General features: G+C 41.1%; 1 long non-coding RNA gene across 1 annotated transcript in view; it reads left to right on the top strand.

The window, feature by feature from the left end:
• LOC140843633 (uncharacterized) overlaps nucleotides 1-19359 on the top strand; it is an 89632-nt gene that overhangs the window by 57874 nt on the left and 12399 nt on the right. The window contains exons 4-5 of the long non-coding RNA XR_012121543.1: nucleotides 6803-6964; nucleotides 17006-17084. This is a non-coding gene — a long non-coding RNA (uncharacterized lncRNA). The remainder of the gene's footprint in view (nucleotides 1-6802; nucleotides 6965-17005; nucleotides 17085-19359) is intronic.

Raw genomic sequence — 19359 nt, 5'->3', positions numbered from 1 at the left:
CATTTCCATATCTTGGCTGTTGTAAATAATGCTGCAATGAACATAGAGGTGCAAGTCTTTTTAAATTGTATTTTTGTTCTCTTTGAATAAATACCCAGAAGTGGAATTGCTGGATCCTATATTTATTTTTTTAATTTTTTGAGGACCCTCCATACTGTTTTCTGTCGTGGCTGCAACAATCACATTCCCACCAACGGTGCGCGAGAGCTCTCTTCCTCACAGCCTCTCTGACACTCGTTACTTTCTGTCTTTTTGATACTAGCTATTCTGACTGGTATCTCATTGTGGTTTTGATTGCATTTCCCTGATGATTTATGGTGTTGAGCATGTTTTCATGTGACTTTTGGTGATTTGTATGTCTTTTGTTGAAAAATGTCTGTTTAGGTCCTCTGCCCATTTTTTAACTGGATTGCTTAGTTTTTTTGTTATTGAATTGTTTGAGTTGTTTATATATTCTGAATATTAACCCCTTAATGGATAAATGATTTGAAGATCTCTTCTCCCATTCAGTAGCTCGCCTTTATATTTTGTTTACTACCCTTCACTGTGCAGAAAGAAGCCTTTTAGTTGGATGTAGTTCCATTTGTTCATTTTTGCTTTTGTTGTCAATTATTTTGGAGTTAGATCCAAAAAGGTATCACTAACAACAATGTCAAGGCGTCTACCACCTACCTGTGTGTCCAGTTTTCCCAACACAGTTTATTGAAGAGACTATCTTTTCCCCATTGTATATTCTTGGCTCCTTTGCTGTAAATTAATTGACCATATACGGTTATATTTATTTCTGGGCTCTGTGTTCTGTTCCATTTATCTGTGTCTGTTTTTATTCCAATACCATACTGTTTTGACTACTACAGCTTTGTAATATAGTTTGAAATCAGAGATCGTGATGTCTCTAGCTCTGTTCTTCCTCAAGACTGCTTTGACTATTTAAGATCTTTTGTGACTCCATGCAAACTTTAAGACTGTTTGCTCCATTTCTGTGTAAAATGCCCATTGGAATTTTGATAGGGATTGCACTGAATCCATAGATTGCTTTGGGCATTATGGACACTTTAACAATATTAATTATTCAAATCCCTGAACACAAAATATCTTTCCACTTATTTGTGATGTTTTCAATAACTTTCATCAGTGTCTTAATAGTTTTCAGTGTATAGGTCTTTTACCTCCTTGCTTAAACTTATTCCTAAGTATTTTATTATTTTTGATGCAATTTCTCTGAGAGTTCATTTTTAGTGTATAAAACCACAACAAATTTTTGCATATTGATTTTGCACCCAGCAACTATTGAATTTCTTTATCAGTCCTAACAGTTTTTTGGTGGAGTCTTCAGGGTTTTCTATTTTAAAAAATCATGTCATCCATGGCAGCGACAGCTTTGCTTTTTCCTTTCCAATTTGGATGACTTTTTTGTCTTTTTTCCTACCTAATTGCTCTGGATAGGACTTCCAATACTACGTTGAGTAAAGGTTGCAAGAGTGGGCATCCTTGTCTTGTTCTTGATCTTAAGAGAAAAGCTTTCACCTTTTCACCACTGAGAATGACGTTCACTGTGGGCTAGCCATACAATGGCCTTATGCTGAGGTATGGTCCCTCTATGCCCATTTTATTGAGAGTTTTTATCATGACAGGATGTTGGATTTTGTCAAGTGCATTTTCTGTATCTACTGAGATGATTATATGATTATTATTTTTCAATTTACTAATGTGATTTATTACATTTATTGATTTGCATATGTTGGGCCATCTTTACCTTCCAGGGATAAATCTCACAGAGCCATGTTTGAGTCAGAACAAAACTGGAACCAGCATCTTATATTATGAAGCAATAGCAATCAAAACAGCTTGGTACTGGCATAAAAACAGACACATAGACCAATGTTACAGAACAGAGAGCCTAGAAACAAACTTAGTCATATATGGTCAACTAATATTTGACAAAGAAGCTAAGAGTATTCCCTGGAAAAGGATAGTTTCTTCAATAAATGGTACTGGGAAAACTGAGTATTTATATTCCAAACAATGAAATTGGACTCCTATCTTACAGCACACAAAAAAATTAAGTCAAAATGAATTAAGAATTTAAACATAAGACCTGAAATCATAAAACTCCCAGAAGAAAACATAGAGAAAAAGCTCCTTGACATTGGTCTTGGCAATTTTTTTTTGGTTTGACACCAAAAGCACAAACAAAAAAAGTAAAAATAAACAAGGGAGACTACATCAAACTAAAAAGCTGCTCTTCAGCAAATGAAATCATCAACAAAATGAAAAGGCAACTTATGTAATGAGGGGAAATATTTGCAAATTGAGTATATGGTAAGAGATTAATATCCAAAATATATAAAGAACGCATACAACTCAGTAGGAAAAAAAACCAAATAACCAGATTAAAAAGTGGGCAAAGAATATGAGTAGATATTTTTCCAAAGACATTCAAGTGGCCAGTAAGTACCTGAAAAGGTGCTCAACATCACTAATCATTAGGAAATGCAAATCAAAATGACAATGTGATATCACCTCACCCCTGTTAGAATAGACAACTATTGGCAAGGACGTGGAGAAATGCAAACCCTCATGCACCATTGGTGGGAATGCAATTGGTGCAGTCATGGTGGATAACAGTAGGGAAGGTCTTCCAAAAATTTAAATAGAGCTACCATATGATCCAGTAATGCCAATTCTAGGTAAGTACAGGTATCCCCAGCTTTTTGAAAGTTGGTGTTATGGCACTTCACTTTTACAGAAGACCTACATAATGCCTGTAGTTGCTAACTGAAAGAAATCTAAAGAGGATTTTCACTTTTATAAGAAAAGGTAAAACGTGAAAGTAGTGATCAGCATTTTGTTTTGCAGTGAGCCTTTACAGAGACAGTGCCCCGCACCCCGAACAGTGGGAGTGGCGCCACCAAGCTCCTTCCCTGGGACCTGCACTCAGCATCTCAGCACCAGGCTGCCATGGCTTTGAACTGGGGTCTGTGAGCATCTGTTCTTTATCTTGATTTATTCTGTGAATCCCTAATGGATGTATCCCAACGTGTCAGAAAAACTGAAGACAGGTTATTTTTTGGGGTCTGGGAATGTTAAATATTTTTTCCATGTAAATTCATAGCAATTGTTTGCTTTATGTCATTTTGGCATACAAAAGTTTTCATAAGAACATTCCACTTTCTGATAGCAGGGGAAACCTGTATCCAAAGAAAATGAAATCACTATTTCATAACAACATCTGCACCCTTGTGTTCATAAAGGCATTATTCACAAAAACCAAGATAAGGAAGCAACCTAAATATCCATTGGCAGATGGATGACAAAAGAAAATGTGGCACATATATACAATGAACCATTATTCAACCACAAAAATGAAGGAAATCCTGCCAACATGGATGAACCTTGATGTCATTATGCTAAGTGAAGTGAGACAGAGGAAGATAAATACTATATGATCTCACTTATATGTGGAATATAAAAAGCTGAAACTCATAGAAACAGAGTAAATTGGTGGTTGACAGGGGCCGGGGGTTGAAGAAAATGAGGAGAAGTTTATCAAAGGTTGGAAATTTCCAGTTACAGGAGGACTGATTTCTATGGATCTAATGTACAGCACGGTGACTATAGTTAACAATACTGTATTATATACTTGAAAGTCACAAAGAGAGTAGATCTTAAATGATCTCACCGTAACAAGAAATAAAAATGGTAATTCTGTGAGATGAAAGATGTGTTAACTGACTTCCTTGTGGTAAATATTTTATAATAGGTGTATCAAATCATCATACTGTATACCTTATGCTGACACAATGTTATATGTCATTAACATCTTATTGGGGGAAAAAAACCCACACACAGAGCCCAGGGTGCCACCATAATACCAATTAGTTCAGAATCTCTGGGAGTGGGCTCTAGGCATCAGTACCTATTTAAAGATTCCTGGGTGATCCCAATGTGTATCAAATGCTAACCTCTCTCTCAGAAAGGGGCAGGGCACTGTGGGAGAACAATGAATAGGTGTCTGTTGGTCTTGAACTTTCTGCATGAGAGACTTTCTACCCGGAACTTCTTCACCTGGGTAACTACTAACAAAGATTCTCTCCTTGACCAAACTTTAAAATGGCTCTTCTGAGGCCTCTGTTCCACCAGGCCTGACTTGAGCTTCTGTCTCTATCTTTATAGAATCTGCTTTCAGCAAGAATCCTGCCAAATCAGTTTTGCCAGAACCCTTCACCCTCAATACCTGATCACCTCCCTCAGCCCCCACAACCCCAAGGTGATATCTGATCACCTTGGCCTGCCTTTGGCAAGAATCCCATTTGCTTCATTTAGTAAGAATTATCCTGCCCTCCTAGTGATTTTCCATCTACTGACCCCCAGCCTGCTCCTTGGCTATAAACCCCCTTCTTTTGGGAACTCAGATTGAGCCTAATTTCTCCCCCCTACTGCAAAACCATTTCTTTCGAGAAAAGTCTTCCTCACCATCTTTAACATGTGCCAGAACCATTTTTTTCTTTAACACTGCTACTCACCCTTAATGTCTCCTCTTAAACCTTTAGCTTCCTTTCCTCTAGGAAGTCTGAATTAGGTGCCCCTCCTCTGTGCTAGCAGCACCCTCCTGTGCTCCTTCTAACAATGCTAATGTAATTTCCTGTGTGGTTTTCTTTGGGTCCCATTTGACTCAAAATGTTATGATGCAACACGGCATCCACCTTGTTCAACACGAACAGCAGCAACAGCCATTACCACCCATTACATCGCATACAATGTGTCACTCTCTGTGCGTATTATCTACACCACTCTTACCATCTCCATTTTACAGGTCATAATCTGAGGATAGGAAAGTTAATTAACTTGCCTCAGGTCACACTGCTAGGAAGTCCACAGTGCCATAGCAAGGTGTTCAATAAAGATTTGCTGAGTGAAAGAATAAATACACAAGTTCTCTCCTTCTCCAGTCTGCCCACACCCTCTCTGGAGGGACTGAAGCCACACTCCTTCCCCTGCTCCCTCCCCCTACCCCATACTTACTAAGACTCAGCCTTGACTTCTTCCAAGTGCTTCGCTTCAAAATAGATGGGCTGAGAGTCCCGATCTTCATATGGCTGATCAGCAGCGACTTCTGATGAAAGAGCTGGTGTCCCAGCTTGTTCAACAGAGCATATTTAAGTGAAAAATAAAAAGAGAGGAGACCCCATGTGTATAATATTCACGAAGGGTGTAGTTTCAGCTTATAGTCCTAAACTGTTTCCCATCCTGGAGGCTGAGGGCCCAGTGTGGGAGGAGCCGAGCCTGGGGTTGTAAAAGATCCTTAAATCCTTAGACACGTCACGCTTTTTCTGAAAATGGAAATAAGCATTAGTCTCCACTTCCAGATTGTTATTGGATTGTAAGCTGTCATACCAATAAAATTATTGAATCCATGCATGCTTGGATGCCCACTCTCACAACTCCTATTCAGCATAGTACTGGAAGTCCCAGCCAGAGCAATAAAGAAGAAAAAGAAATAAGACATCCCAATTGGAAACCAAGAAGTCAAATTGTCTCAATTTGAAAATGACATGATATGTATATACACATATATTTATATGAACTCAGTAAAGGTTTAGGACTTAAAATCAACAAAAAATCAGTTGTGTTTCTATACAATAACAACGAACTAGCTGAGAAAAAAAAAGAAAACAATCCCATTTATAATAGCATCTAAAACAATCAAATACTTAGGAATAAATTTAACCAAGGAAGTGAAAGATTTATACACTGAAAACTATGATAGTCATGAAAGTAATTGGAGAAGACACACATAAATGAAAGATAGCCTTTGTTCATGGGTGAGAAGAGTTAAAATTATCACAATGTTCATATTACTCAAAGCCATCTATAGATTCAATGCAATCCCTATCAAACTTCCAATGACATTTTTCACAGTAGAAAAAAAAAAGTCCTAAAATTTGTGTAGAACTGCAAAATCCCTTAATAGCTCTGGGGTTTTGGAAAAGCTTCCCAGGTGATTCCCATTGTGCAGACAGGACTGTGAGCCACCAGGTCTGTTCACACCTAGGATGGGACCTTTGCCTTTAGGATATCAAGCTTTTACCAACTTGACATTCATTACCTCCTGAGGTACTGAATTATTATCTCTTTTGGAGAGCCAATGATAATCATACTGTCGTGGCAGAGTCTATGCTCCTTAGATTTACAGTGCATAGGATTTACCTGGTCATCTTGTTAAAATACAGATTTCTGATTCAGTAGGTCTGGGGTTGGGCCTGAGATTCTGAATTTCTAAAAAGTTCTCAGGTGATATTGATGCTATGGACCTCAGACTGGAATTTGAGTAGCAAGGATCTACTATCTAAAGCTTTTCTAGTTTTCCTAAATTTGAAATATTATATTTTTAACTATATAGAAAACATAACAGAGACAGAAAATTCCTAATGAGTGCTGGAAATACAAAGACAATGGAGTTTGGTACGACTAACAGGGTTAGATTCAAAGACATGCTTTATTTTAGAGAGGCCACTTACTAGTAAGTTGGCTGTAAGATGAATAGCTCTTTAACAAACGTGGTTTGGGTTCTTGGTTTTCACTGAAAAGTGAAAACATACGCTTCAGGGAATAGCTCCCCACAGAATGTTTTGCACACTGCTGAAGAAGAAGGGGTCATAGTTCCAGCCACAGGGAGACCCATATAGCATAATTAATACAAAATTTGTCTCTAGAGTCAGACTCCCTGGATTTAGAACTCCTTCTACCATTTTCTAGCTATGTATCCTGGTACAAGGTAATAAACCTCTCTGTGCTTTAGTTTCCTCACTTAGGAAATGAAGAAAATAACCTATGGAGTTGTGAAGATTGATGACATAAACGTCTGCTGGAAGCTGAGAAGAGTGTGTCTCTGTCACGTACTGTATGATCACTAGAAGTCAGCCGTGACTCACTGGCTCAGCCTGGGTGTATTTTCACTTTGGTAAGTAACAAGGCTGTGCATTTTGTGAGTTCAATGCTGGTTCATTCTGTCTTTGAGACAGCACTCTGCCCGAGCACCCCTGTATTGTGGCTGCTTCACTCTCCCCTTCTTCAACTCTTTGCCACATAGCTTTTCATTCAGCTACTACTTTGTGCCAATCACTGTGGTAAGCCCCAGGCTACCAAAGACACAGCTGGAATCAAGAAACTCAGATGGGGAAGGTGAAATGACAGCAAGAATAATCATGATGATTACCTGGGATGAGAGCTATCAAACAGGAATGGACAGAAGGTTGAAAGACCACAGAGCAGCTACTCTTTCGACTGTATTTAAGGATTGCCTTTGACTTTCCAATTCAGAACTGCAACAACACTTTATTATAAATGTTTGCCATTTGACCTGTAAACTCCCTTTATTTGTAGTTTTGGGTTAAGTAAAACTAAACAGTGTCAAATTTTATTAATACTATACCATTGAAGTCCTGTATTTTTAGTCTACTGAAAATGATGGATATAAGCGAAGACCCACAGTCAGAGCATAATTATATTTTCTCACTATCAGATAAGTCAGGGATCAGCAAGCCTTTCCTGTAAAGAGTCAGATAGTAAATATTTTAGGCTTCGTGGGTCGTACATCTATCCAGCTCTACTCACAGACAATCCATAAATGATTGGGTGTGGCTGTGTTCCAATAAAACTTTACTTACAAAAGCAGGCAGCTGGCTTACAGATTGTTGACCCTCCCATTTAAGTCTCATATTCCTTGACACTTTCTTCAGTTAAGCACTTAAGACAAAATGGTCCTGCACTTCCAAAGCTAAAATGATCCCACTGCTTCATTTACATTTGTTATCTTCACTTATTCATCAAATGTTTATTTACATGAATCTATAAGTTGACTTATCTATAAAGTGGTGTTTTCATCATTATTTTTAGTGCTCTAATTTTCTTTAGTATCTACAGCTATTTCCTACAGTGGCCAGAAAAACTGCAGAAGGAAAACCTGAAACTGTGTAACGGAATTCATTTTTAACTTAAATAAGGAAGCCACAGAAAGATCACTTACCCTGACAGGGCTCAGAAAACAGTGGCTAAGAATATGAACTTCTGCTAGACAACCCAAGGTCAAGTCCTGGCTCCACTGTTTACTAGCTCGTGCCCTTGGGTGAGTTTTTAACCATTCAGTGCCTCAATTCTTCGACTACAAAATGGGGACAGAAATAGTTCTTACTTCATAAGGTTATGGTGGAGATTAATCAGATACTGTGTAATATGAAAGGAACTGTGAAAGTAAGAAGCACTCAACAAACGTAGCTATTGCTTTTGTTCTTTTCACTTCTGCCCAGGGAGGGCAACCGTTCCTCGTGCTTGTTTTTCTGCCAAGAAATATGCTCTGAAGATCAAGAGGACCTTTGCAGCGTGCAGCATAGTTGTGTTGGACTCAGTCTAGAAAGCCAAAATGATCCTCAAACAAATGAAAGCAAATTTGTGATTAACTCTGCTTTGACCTTGAAAACATCTCTTAAGCTTCAGCTACACATCAGGGCTAACTTTCTTCTACTCTTAGATTTTTCCAAGGCACTTAAGTGAAACATTAGAAGGGTCATTTGCATGTTAGTAAAATCCCACTTACACTCTTCCTCTTTAAAGAATAAGTCCTTGATGGCTGTCCTTAGAGGCTTGTCCTTGATTCTACCTCATTTCTACTTTCATTGTTATCTTTACTGAGATGGGTTTTGTGTTAGAGTCAAGTCGTGTCACACATGAATTTGGTGTCTCTTAACTAAAGGCCCAGAAATCCTCACTTTTGTACACCCTCAAATTTTCCAGCAATCATCACTCTTTGTAGACTCGAGCCAGGTTAGAACACTGTATAAAGAGATAGTCTTGTCCAAGAGACTGTGAAAGGTTGTTCCAAGAGTGCTGGATAGACAGCCCCTCAGTGAAGTCCTATATGTGAAAGTGCTTTGAAAACTGTGAAGCAGGAGTCAACAGTCATGTTAAAGTACCTACTTCGGGTCTGGCATATTCAAGGATGGCACTAGTCCACATGAATGGAAGTGTTCTATGTCTTATGTCTGTGCTGCCCAATACAGTAGCCACATGCCCCATGTGACTACTGAGCCCTTGAAATGTAGCTCATGTGAATGAGGAACTACAGCTTTAATTGTATTTTACTTAATTCATTTCATTTTAATTGGCCACCGTGCAATTACAGGGCATGTTGTATGTGTTAACAAAACAACATTGTAAAGCAAATGGCATACGCTTGTCCTCCTTTATAAAAGAGGGAGAAATCTTAGAGAAGTTATGGAAATTTCCAAGAGTCTCAGACTAGCAAGTAGCTAGTAGTCAAGCAGGATCTATTACCCACCCACTTCTGATGCCATGGCCAGGGTTTTTTCCTCCATACCAAACTGTATAGCACTCTGTTGTCTTATGATAATATAATATAAAACCATTATTATATTATATTATATTATATTATATTATATTATATTATATTATATTATATTATATTATATTATGTTATGTTATGTTATGTTATGTTACGTTACGTTACGTTACGTTACGTTACGTTACGTTACGTTACGTTACGTTATGTTATGTTATGTTATGTTATGCTATATTATATATTGCTATTATTCTTTTGAAATCTATCATTATGTCAACTAAATACAGAGAGAATCACTCTCACCTGTTCTGTCCAGTAGAACAAGGTTAGCTAACATGACTTACTCCTATGGGGAGAATTCACAGTTGCCTATGGATAATCCTGCATCCTCTCCCCTTGCAAGACACTTCAGAGTTGGTCTGACCCTTGTTTTTCCATCCTCACCACTGAAACAATGGATGAGGACCTCAAAAGAACAGTTAGTTATCACAGCAAGCTGGTAGTTTGGGGGCATCAGCTCATTTCTTCCAGCAAATTTACACTGAGTTGATTTCCCAACTCATGTTTATAGATGTGCTCTCCTGAGTTCCACACACACAGAGCCATTTCCCCTTTCAACAGCTTGTCTGGTTACATCTTGTAGTAATTTATCTGCGTGATCCCTGCCAACTGGTTCATAGGGAAAACATGTTTGATGCATAACAATAGATCATTTGGGGATAAATCACACTCTTAATGAAGTCCTGTTTCTCTTCAGCAAGGCATTTTGCTCAGAAGAGTCTCTCTTGGGCTCCAGTAACTTGAGGAAAGGGACTGTAAGTGCCCTAATCTGCAAGATCAGTGAGGTGCCTAGAAAACTGATTTTCTCCAAGACTAACGACATAGCATCCCTGGGGTCTTGTCTCATGGAGTCCAACTGAAACCACCGAAGTTGGATTGGAAACTAGAGCCTGGAGACAGTTCAGATTAGACCTATGTTTGGAAGAAATGAGAGATCTATTTTGCCCAAAGCCTCACACTTTCCTTGGAGGAATGCCACGGCCGCCCACACACCCTTGTCTTTCCCAGTTCCTGTAAGGAAAAAGAAAATTACAAGGAGATAGAAGGTAGAAAGAAAAGGAGGAAAGAGAGAAAAATGGACTGAACAGAGAATCTAAAAGAAAAAGGAGGAATAAAAAATGAAGTAGTAGTGGGGAGTCAGTGAGTGAGAAGAATGGAGAAAGAAGAAATACATTAAAAGTTTCTACTGAAAACCATATGTATCATAAACATTGCTACTAATTAGTTCTGGTTGGAATCCCTGCCATGTGCCAGACACTCTTCTAGGTGTTTCTAAACACTGCTAAGAGCCAAGGGAGGCTTGGAAAGCTTGAGAAAGCAGTAGTCAATTCCGGCAAACCCCTCATGTTGACAATCTACACCACACATACCACACGTGCTGCTAAGGAAGTAAACCATCTGTCTGTCTGTCAGCCATTTGACCCTGGGTGTCCGGAAGAGGAGGGGCTGGAGGCTGAACAGTGGAATGAAAAGGCACAGTGACAGAGTCAGAATAACTGATATAAAAGTTTTAATCATATCGGTCTGTCCTTATTTGAGGACATGCATCACCCACATGCATGCTTAAAAGCCAAGTAAAACACATCTTGTGCTTTGAGTCTGAACTTGTGAACTCCCTGTGGGAGTCTTGCAGGGGCTGGTATAGGCTTTTCATGGAGTTGGGGGTGCATTGAAAGCTAAATTCTATGCTTGTTTTCTAAGGGGAAAAATGAGCTGCGCTGGTGCTTTTCTTTAGCGAGTGAGGAACTCTTTCAGCAAGTCAACCCGTTTCCCCGATCTTCTCTGGCTCCTACTGCCTCCAGGATCAAGTCCAAGCTCCCTGTCCTGAAATGCAAGGCCTTCCACTGGCTGGCTCCAGACAGGCTTATCAACAGTGTTTTTCCAGCACTTTCCACTGTGAACTATCAGCTCCAGTAAGGCGGGTCACCCCACTCCCCTCTCCCGGCACACACACACACACACTGCCCCTGAAAGGGCAGACAGGCTCCTGCACTTTCCTGTGCCTTTGTGCACATGGTTCCTTTCCCTGGGAATGCCCTCACTGCCTCTCACCCTCTTCCAAATCCCATGTAAATGTCAAAGCCCCACTGCAGGCCAGTCTCCTTGGGAGGGATTCCCAGACCACACAAGTCCAAAGTGACGTCCTCCTCCTCTGCCCCTTCGTGACATTCAGTCTTGGTGTCACTGTGATGGCCCCGAGTCTCTTTAAAGGGATTATTCTCTCTGCCTGCTGTGCTTCCAGTTCTCTTGTACTCCTTGTCCATCTCCTTCCTTCATGTCCATCAACACTGTGCTGTTGTCAGTGCCCCCTGTAAATTGCTCTCCATCTATCACCTCTCTTTCTCATTTGCTAGGAAACCAGATTACCAAGATGTCTCAACCCCAATTAGAGAGAATTGCTTCCTCCCCTCTCTTCCCAAAGGACTATGAGGATCAGCAGGTGTTTACTGTAGTGTTTATTTCATTCTGTTGTTACATTATAGCAATTCAAGTACATTTTCTGTCTTCTCCATTAGATTGTAAGCTCCCTGAACATGAAGATCGGGTCATCTTTGTTACCCTTTCAGTAGATCGTATACAGACGATACTTACTAAATGCTTATGAAGTGTGTTTTCATCATCATCATTATTGCATTTCTTACCTATGCTTTAAATATGGGCTAATATGCTGAACAAAGGCTTAGAGAGCAATCTTTTGAGTACAGCCATTTCTGAAGAAAAGGAAATACCTGGAAGATTTAGGGTAGGGGTCTTCTCTCTCCCTTTCATAGGCTTCGTTCTCAAATGGGCTTCGTCCCCATGGTGGGCCAGTTCCCTTAAAGAAATTCAGAGTATTATTTCCCTAAGAAGAAGGGTGGTTATAGGACAAATGGGGCAAGTGTCCCCTAGTTTGTGGACATCCAAGGATTAGAAACCCAGCACATCAGGTCTTACCAGGACTAGAATTGAGGATGATATTCAGGGGACAAAGTGAAGTTCTCAAGCTTTCAGGGACACCTGGTGTCTAATCACTGCCTCTTTCAGTACACAAGACATTCTCCTCTCTCAGTGGGTTTTCTCTACCGCACAACTCAGCTTGCACAGGGCTTTGTCTTGCTGTGATGCTAAGTGCATTTCACAATCTCTCCAGTTTTCTCCTACACTAGCTGGCAGCCGTTGCTTAGTTTTCTAATTCCAGCATTCTCAGTGAAGAATGTAATTACCCTTGCTCACTTTCCTCGCCAAGCCAGAAGTCCCTGGCATGCTTCAGGATGGGCCACCTCTGAATCGGCTGCCATCCCTGGTGGAGTCAGCCATGCTGACAAGTAAAGGGCTGGAGGGTGAGGTAACATCACCAAAATTATGGCTGCCTCGGCCCATCCCATCAACGGGGCCCAGGGAAGGTACAACCTCCCCTTCCACTGGACTTGTCTATGAAGACATTCCTAACAGTGCAGAAACACAAATTCCGACTTCAGAGAGGCGATGCAAATGAGTACAGCAGGCTGATGTCAAGTGATGGGGAATGGTGGTTCAGGCAAATGTTAACGTGTGGAAATGTTGCCAGATCTTTCCGTTTTTAAAGAGAAGCCATAGTAGGGATTTTAGTGTGAAGTTCCTGAGTTTTAAAACATTTTGCAAGCCAAACCAAACTTCTCTGAGGGCCCTAGGGGGCCTCTGGACTGTCAGTCTATCGGCCCTACTTTAAAACTGAGGTGCAGGCTCAGGTCTCCTGAAAGTAAGGTAAATGAAGGAGGAGCAACTGGCCCGTTACTGTAATCAATTTCTTTTCATTATAGTTAGTTGCATATTGATCCCTCAGTTCTTGGCCTTGTTGACACAGCATTTGAAACAGAATCCAGTAGGCCTCGACCTGAACATCTGAGGAAATGCAGAGCCAATGCTCCTGCCCTTGCTCAAGGGCCCACCTCTGCCCTCCCTCCCCCAGTCCTCTTCACACTGTCTTAACATTCCTCCAACTCCCTCATTATTTAAAGATAAACTCCATCTGCTCCCGCCCACTCAAGCCTTTCTCGATTACGCACCCCTTGTTTACAGTCTGCCCGTTGCAATTTCTATAGCACTTCCTTGGTATTAGAGGTCACCTAAAGTACTTGCTAAAATTAAAAATTTCTGGACCTCCCCCCTCCTGGGAGGGGTTCTGGGGATGCTGTGTGGTTTCCAAGTGCCTCAGTTGTTCTGATCATCCTGGGAATTTGGGGAACAGCCAATACCATAAAATTTAAGAGAAATAGATAAAAGCAGTCCCATGTTATGACTACTCCAGTTAGGGATAATACCAAAATATGACTGGTCCCTCATTCAGCTCCGCTAACTATTCTCCCCCTGCTAATCCCTCCTCCTGTGCGCCCTCAGCCCCAAGAATTTCACAAGATGGAGGTCTTAGACATTTCACCTGTCAACCACCCAACTGGACAGCTAGTTAGCCTCGTTGCACAAAGTGCAGTCCCTGGACCAGCAGCATCAGCAATGCCTGGGGACTTGTTAGAAAAGAAGAACCTCCAGGCTCCCCCTGGACTTACAGAACTCATGTCTGAAGTCTATCAAGACCTCCAGGTGATTTGTATCTACACTGAATTTCAAATATTACATGTCCCAGAGAAACTACACCAAATGGCCTGGCGGAAGCCCAGGACCTAAGCAATGGAGAAAGGACAGGAGTCTTCAGTTGGAGTCCTAGCTCTGTGGCTAACAGGAAGGTACTTAGTTTCCATATCACCTAAGGTCATCTGTAAAATGGGCTAATAATCCCACCACATGGAGATGTTATGAGAAGTCATGAAGTAAGTCAAATAAAATACCTGCTCCATGGTAAGTGCCTGCCCACCGATAGCAATTTGCTTCCTACAGGCTCTGGACAATAACAAATGCTTGAAATGCTGTTACTACTGCTGGTCTTGGAGGAGGTGGTCTAAAAACATTAGGATTATTATTAACTTCACAGATCCCATTCTAGGAGAAGGAGACAGGCAAACACATAAAATGTTTAAAGAAGATGAGAGATTATTATTGCAAAGGGATCCTTCTCCAAGTTAGAGGCCCTAAAAGAATTAGAATTTTAAGAATGTAAGCATTGAATATATTTCAAAACAAATCCCCTAACATATCTAAGCACTAAGCTTTTGCCAAACATAGATTTAACATTATCTCATTCCTTATCTGTACTCGACTATGAGATAGATATTATTAAAATGACCACCCCCCTTTTACAAATGAAACAATTGAGCCCCACTAGTCTAAGTTAACTTGCCCAAAGTCACCCAAATGTTAAGCAATGGAGCCAAAATTTGCTCCATTAAATCCAGAACACATACTCGTCATGTTGATGATGCTGAACAATTTTCTTCAAGTGACCTAAGTTTCTTCAAAGGCAAGAGAAACCACTCTGGCTGGAGTGAGTTGAGGGGCTTCACAGAGGAGACTAGGATTTATCTGGAGCTGTACAGATTTGGTAGAATTGGACAGACAGGTGTTGGAGAAAAACACATACTTAAAACACTGGCAACACCTTAGATACATAATTATATCTTAGTTCACAAGCACTCATTCAGGGTTAAAATGATGGAATATAAACAGTCCCTGCCTTGACAATCTTAATGTCTATAGCTTCTCATTTAATCCTGCAGCTACCATATGAGGTTGGTATTACCTCCATTTTGCAGATAAAGAGACCTTCAGTGATTCACGTAAGATAATGGGCATGGTAGGTGGTGATGCTGGAACTTGAACTCAGTCTCAGTTGTTCCATTAGAAAGATATGAAGTGACCAACCGTCATGGTTTGATTAAACCAAAAGGTTTACTGTGCTATGGTGGAGCATGCCATTCTCACCAGTCAGAGACCCAGTACCCCACACTGTGCCCATGACCTGCTGCCTACATATTCCCCAGTCACATGACGTCTACAGCAACAGGCGTTCCTCTTCTGAGCACTGACTGCATTCCAAACTTTTCTTGCTACTCTGTTCTTCCTTCTGAACTTGCTGCAGTAGGCATGTAGTGAGGGTAGACCAGCACTTCTCGATCTGTAGTGTACGGACAGACCATCTGGGGGGCTTGTTGAAAGGCAGATTCTGACTGATTGGCTGAGGTGAAGACCCAGACTGCATTGCCAATAAACTCCTTGATGAGAATTCCACTGGCTCACAAACCACACTCTGCGGAGGAAAGAACACCCAGTTTGAAAAAGGGTCCCTCAGTCTTATGTAGTGTGTAAGTTGGGTGAATCCAAGTAAAGAGCTGATTTCACTCACCTCTGAGATCTTCCCCTGGTGCCCTATGAGCACAAGCTCAGTATCACAAATCTGGATGCGAATCTACCACTCACTCATTGGCTTACTGAGGCAGGATATTAATTTTTCTGAGCTCCACGTCCCTCACCTGTCAAGACAGGTTGTTATTTTTCTCATGGTCTTACGTGAAGAGTAAAGATACTGTCTAATAAGTATGAACCACATTCCCAAATAAACATAGATTATTCTTCACAAAAAAATTGGTGGTTAGTGTTACTATTATAAGTTTCCTGGGTCAGAAGGATGAAATAAATTTCTAAAGTCCTTAGTGCCATGAGCTGGGAAGGTCAAAAGTGTTACCTATTTCTCAGGGATTATTGCCTCAAACCTCCAATGACTCAAAGAAACACATCTCCAAATGGGAGCATTTCTGGTTCCTTCATCCATATTCTGCAAATATTTTCTAAGGCATGTGAGGTGCAAAGAGAACGTTGAGGAGAACAAGGAAGATCTTGCTTTCACAGAGCTTACTTTTCTTAGCATGGCTTTAAATTTTTCAGGGGTGTGAGGGACTCTGGGAGAGGGAAAACGCCTTCTGTCATATTACAAAGGCTTTCTGAGACCTGCAAGTAAATGCTGGGTCTAAGGTTGGGGAATCCCTTGCATAAAAAGGCATCGTCCTTGGGCTGCTTCATGGCCTGACTACTGAACGCTCCCACAGAGAGTCAATAGGCCAAACCTTTACTTTCACCGTAGATCACAATAAGTGTGAGGAGAGTATAGCATCTTACCATTGCTGAAAAGGGCCTGTGTCTAGAGAATCTATTCCTTGGGAGCGAATTCTTTTCTCAGCCCTCACTGGACAACCCAGGTGTACGGGCATAACAGCTCTTGCTGGCTGCGCTTCTGTGTGGGAAAGAGCGGGCTAACTAGTTTACATGCTACATGTTGCAGGTAAGCAGCGGGTACAGGCAGGGCATGGTGATAAGAACCCAGCAGAGAAGTCAAGCTCCCTTGGTTCCTCTGCCTCCCCCAGGAGCTCTGGGCTTAAAAATATGAGTCCCACTTCTTCATGGACGAGGACTGAATGGTCAGATTCACACACCATGGGCAGCAGCATGAGCAGACATCAAAAAGGACTCATCCCAGCAAACAGGGACGACCCGTTTCAAGTTCCATGACCAGCTGAAGCTTGGTGCTCCCTGACAGCTGCATTCCAGCTGGTTGTGATTCACCAGACACTCGTGTGTGTGTGTGTGTGTGCCTGTGTGCATGTGTGAGCACGTGTTTATGTATTCGCATGTTAAAGAAAATGCACTAGGCAAGCAAGAGAGCTCGATTTCCTCTTCCTTTAGCTGCAGACCTAGTTCCAGAAGAGAAAGATCCACTGAATGTCAGAGAAGACTGTAACTACAGGCAGTCCAAGGAAATGAGGTAGGTAGCTGGCTTTTGCACAAGGGAATTTAGAAGATTATCAGAACACCTAATTAGAAGAGATTCTGTTAAGTTTTTCTTGCCAACTTTCCTATAGATAGTGGTTAAGCTGTGGGGCCCTCCTCCAGGCCACGAGGGAAGCAGGCGGACATACACTTCTCTCGGCAGGACACGTCCTTGAAATTCGTGGAATCAAAGTAAACAACTGATTTCGCTCATCCTGGAGGCCTCCCTCAGTGCCTAATAAGCACAGGCTTCCTCTCAGCTTTTGCCTCTTGTCCACGGCTCCCTTATGAAATGTGATGCTGGCTGTAGAGTTGGAAGGACAAGGGACTGAGTATGTGTAATTTATTATCCAGGATTGTTTGCAACCTTTTTCCAATTATACACATTTTTCTTTTGGCTTTGGCAGACCTGGGTTTATGAGGCTGTTCTTCTGGTCACTAACGGGCTGAAAAAATGGGCCCCAACTATTCCTTAAGGGATGTGTTTCTGGCCTTTAGAAATTTGCCACAGCATTAGCTCTGTTGAATGGAGTTAATTAAAGCGAAAACCTAATACTGACTCCTGCTTCTCCCCCGCCGTCTGCCCTCCCACTCTCCATGTACACCAAGGCGTAACATGGGATCATTTCATTTAGGGACCAGAAAGCTGTCAGGCCTTGGTTGCTGGAAGCCTGCACTGGCCTGCAATGCTTTCCCAGGGCCTTGCTTGCTTGTTCTCACCTGCTGGGGAGAAACTAACGAGCTTAGGGAAGACAGAGGGCCTGCACCATAAAGCTGTAGGGCACAGGGCAATGGACTGGGGGGACAGGACCCTGGCTCATGGCCCAGCCTGGATGCTTGTTTGATGTGTGACTTTGAACAGGCCACTTGTCACTTTGTATTTCAGGTTCCTGACCTGTAAAGGCGGGGGTGGGGGTGGAATGACACCCACCTCCTGTCTGTTGTATTGGTTGTGCATCAGATGCTTCTTTCTTTATCCCACCCACTTTACCTACGGGCATTCTCCAGGATTCCGGGTGTGCGCTCCATTCTCTCTGTGTCATTTCTCAAAGCTCTCATTCCTCCTCACAGCTTTAGATCTGGCACCTATGCAGGTAACCACAACATCTGTATCACCACTTTTGAATTCTCTCCCAAGTTCCAATATTACACAGAAAACATTAATTGGACACTTTCTGAAGAGAGGTGTCCTGTGTAATTTATTATCCAGGATTGTTTGCAACCTTTTTCCAATTATACACATTTTTCTTTTGGCTTTGGCAGACCTGGGTTTATGAGGCTGTTCTGGTCACTAATGGGCAGAAAAAATGGGCCCCAACTATTCCTTAAGGGATGTGTTTTGCTTTATCAAATTTACTCTTCTCCTATCTGAACTCACCCAGGCTGCACTTCAATCTTTATGTAAATACCACACATATGGCATGAACAGGTTATAGGCTTTGAGTTCCAACCTTATACTCATAACTTATACTTCTGTGACGTGGGTGAGCCATTCCTGTATACCAAGCTTGAACTGTGATGGTCACACTACTGTGTGTGGAAGAGCCTTGGCAGACTACCTGTTATATCACAGACATTTAATAAGTAATACAAGTCTTTCTATTCTTTTGGAATTTCTATAATGTCTTTAACTCTCAAATTATCTTTTATGTCTATCACACAAATTTTCCAAGTGCAGAACCCTGAAGTACATAAAAAGTTGACTTTGTAGTAATGTTTTTGGTATTGAGCCTTGTTTTCTTATGAAGTTCTATCATTAATTTGAAAATAATTTCTTTTAGAGACAAGAATAACTTATCTCAAATCTTTATGTAAGAATGCAACAGTCTTCACAAGCACAGAAGAACCCTGAATGTTTTATGATAAAATGCTAGTATTAGCATTCAAAAATTCATCATTCCCATAAAAGCAGATGGCAACTTATAAAATAAATAAGTCCTGGGGATGTCATGTACAGCATGGTGACTACAGTTAATCAAACCATATTGCACATCGTAAAGTTGCTAAGAAAGTATACCTTAAAAGTTCTCATCACAAGGAAAAAAATTTTTTACTATGGAAGGTGACTGATGCTAACTAGACTTACTGTGGTGATTATTTTGCAGGGTATACAAATACCAAATCATTACTTGGTACACCAGAAACTAATATAATGTTATATGTCAATTATACCTTAATAAAATATATATAGAAAGAGAGAGAAAGAAAGAGAGCAATTAAAAAGACCAGGTCTAAATTGTGGAAAACAGTGAGGTGTAGAAGGTTCCTTC

This window comes from Manis javanica, chromosome 10 (genome assembly GCF_040802235.1).
Source record: "Manis javanica isolate MJ-LG chromosome 10, MJ_LKY, whole genome shotgun sequence".
Taxonomy (NCBI): Eukaryota; Metazoa; Chordata; class Mammalia; order Pholidota; family Manidae; genus Manis; species Manis javanica.
Note: the sequence above shows the minus strand (reverse complement) of the source record. Positions and strands in the feature narration are given on the sequence as shown.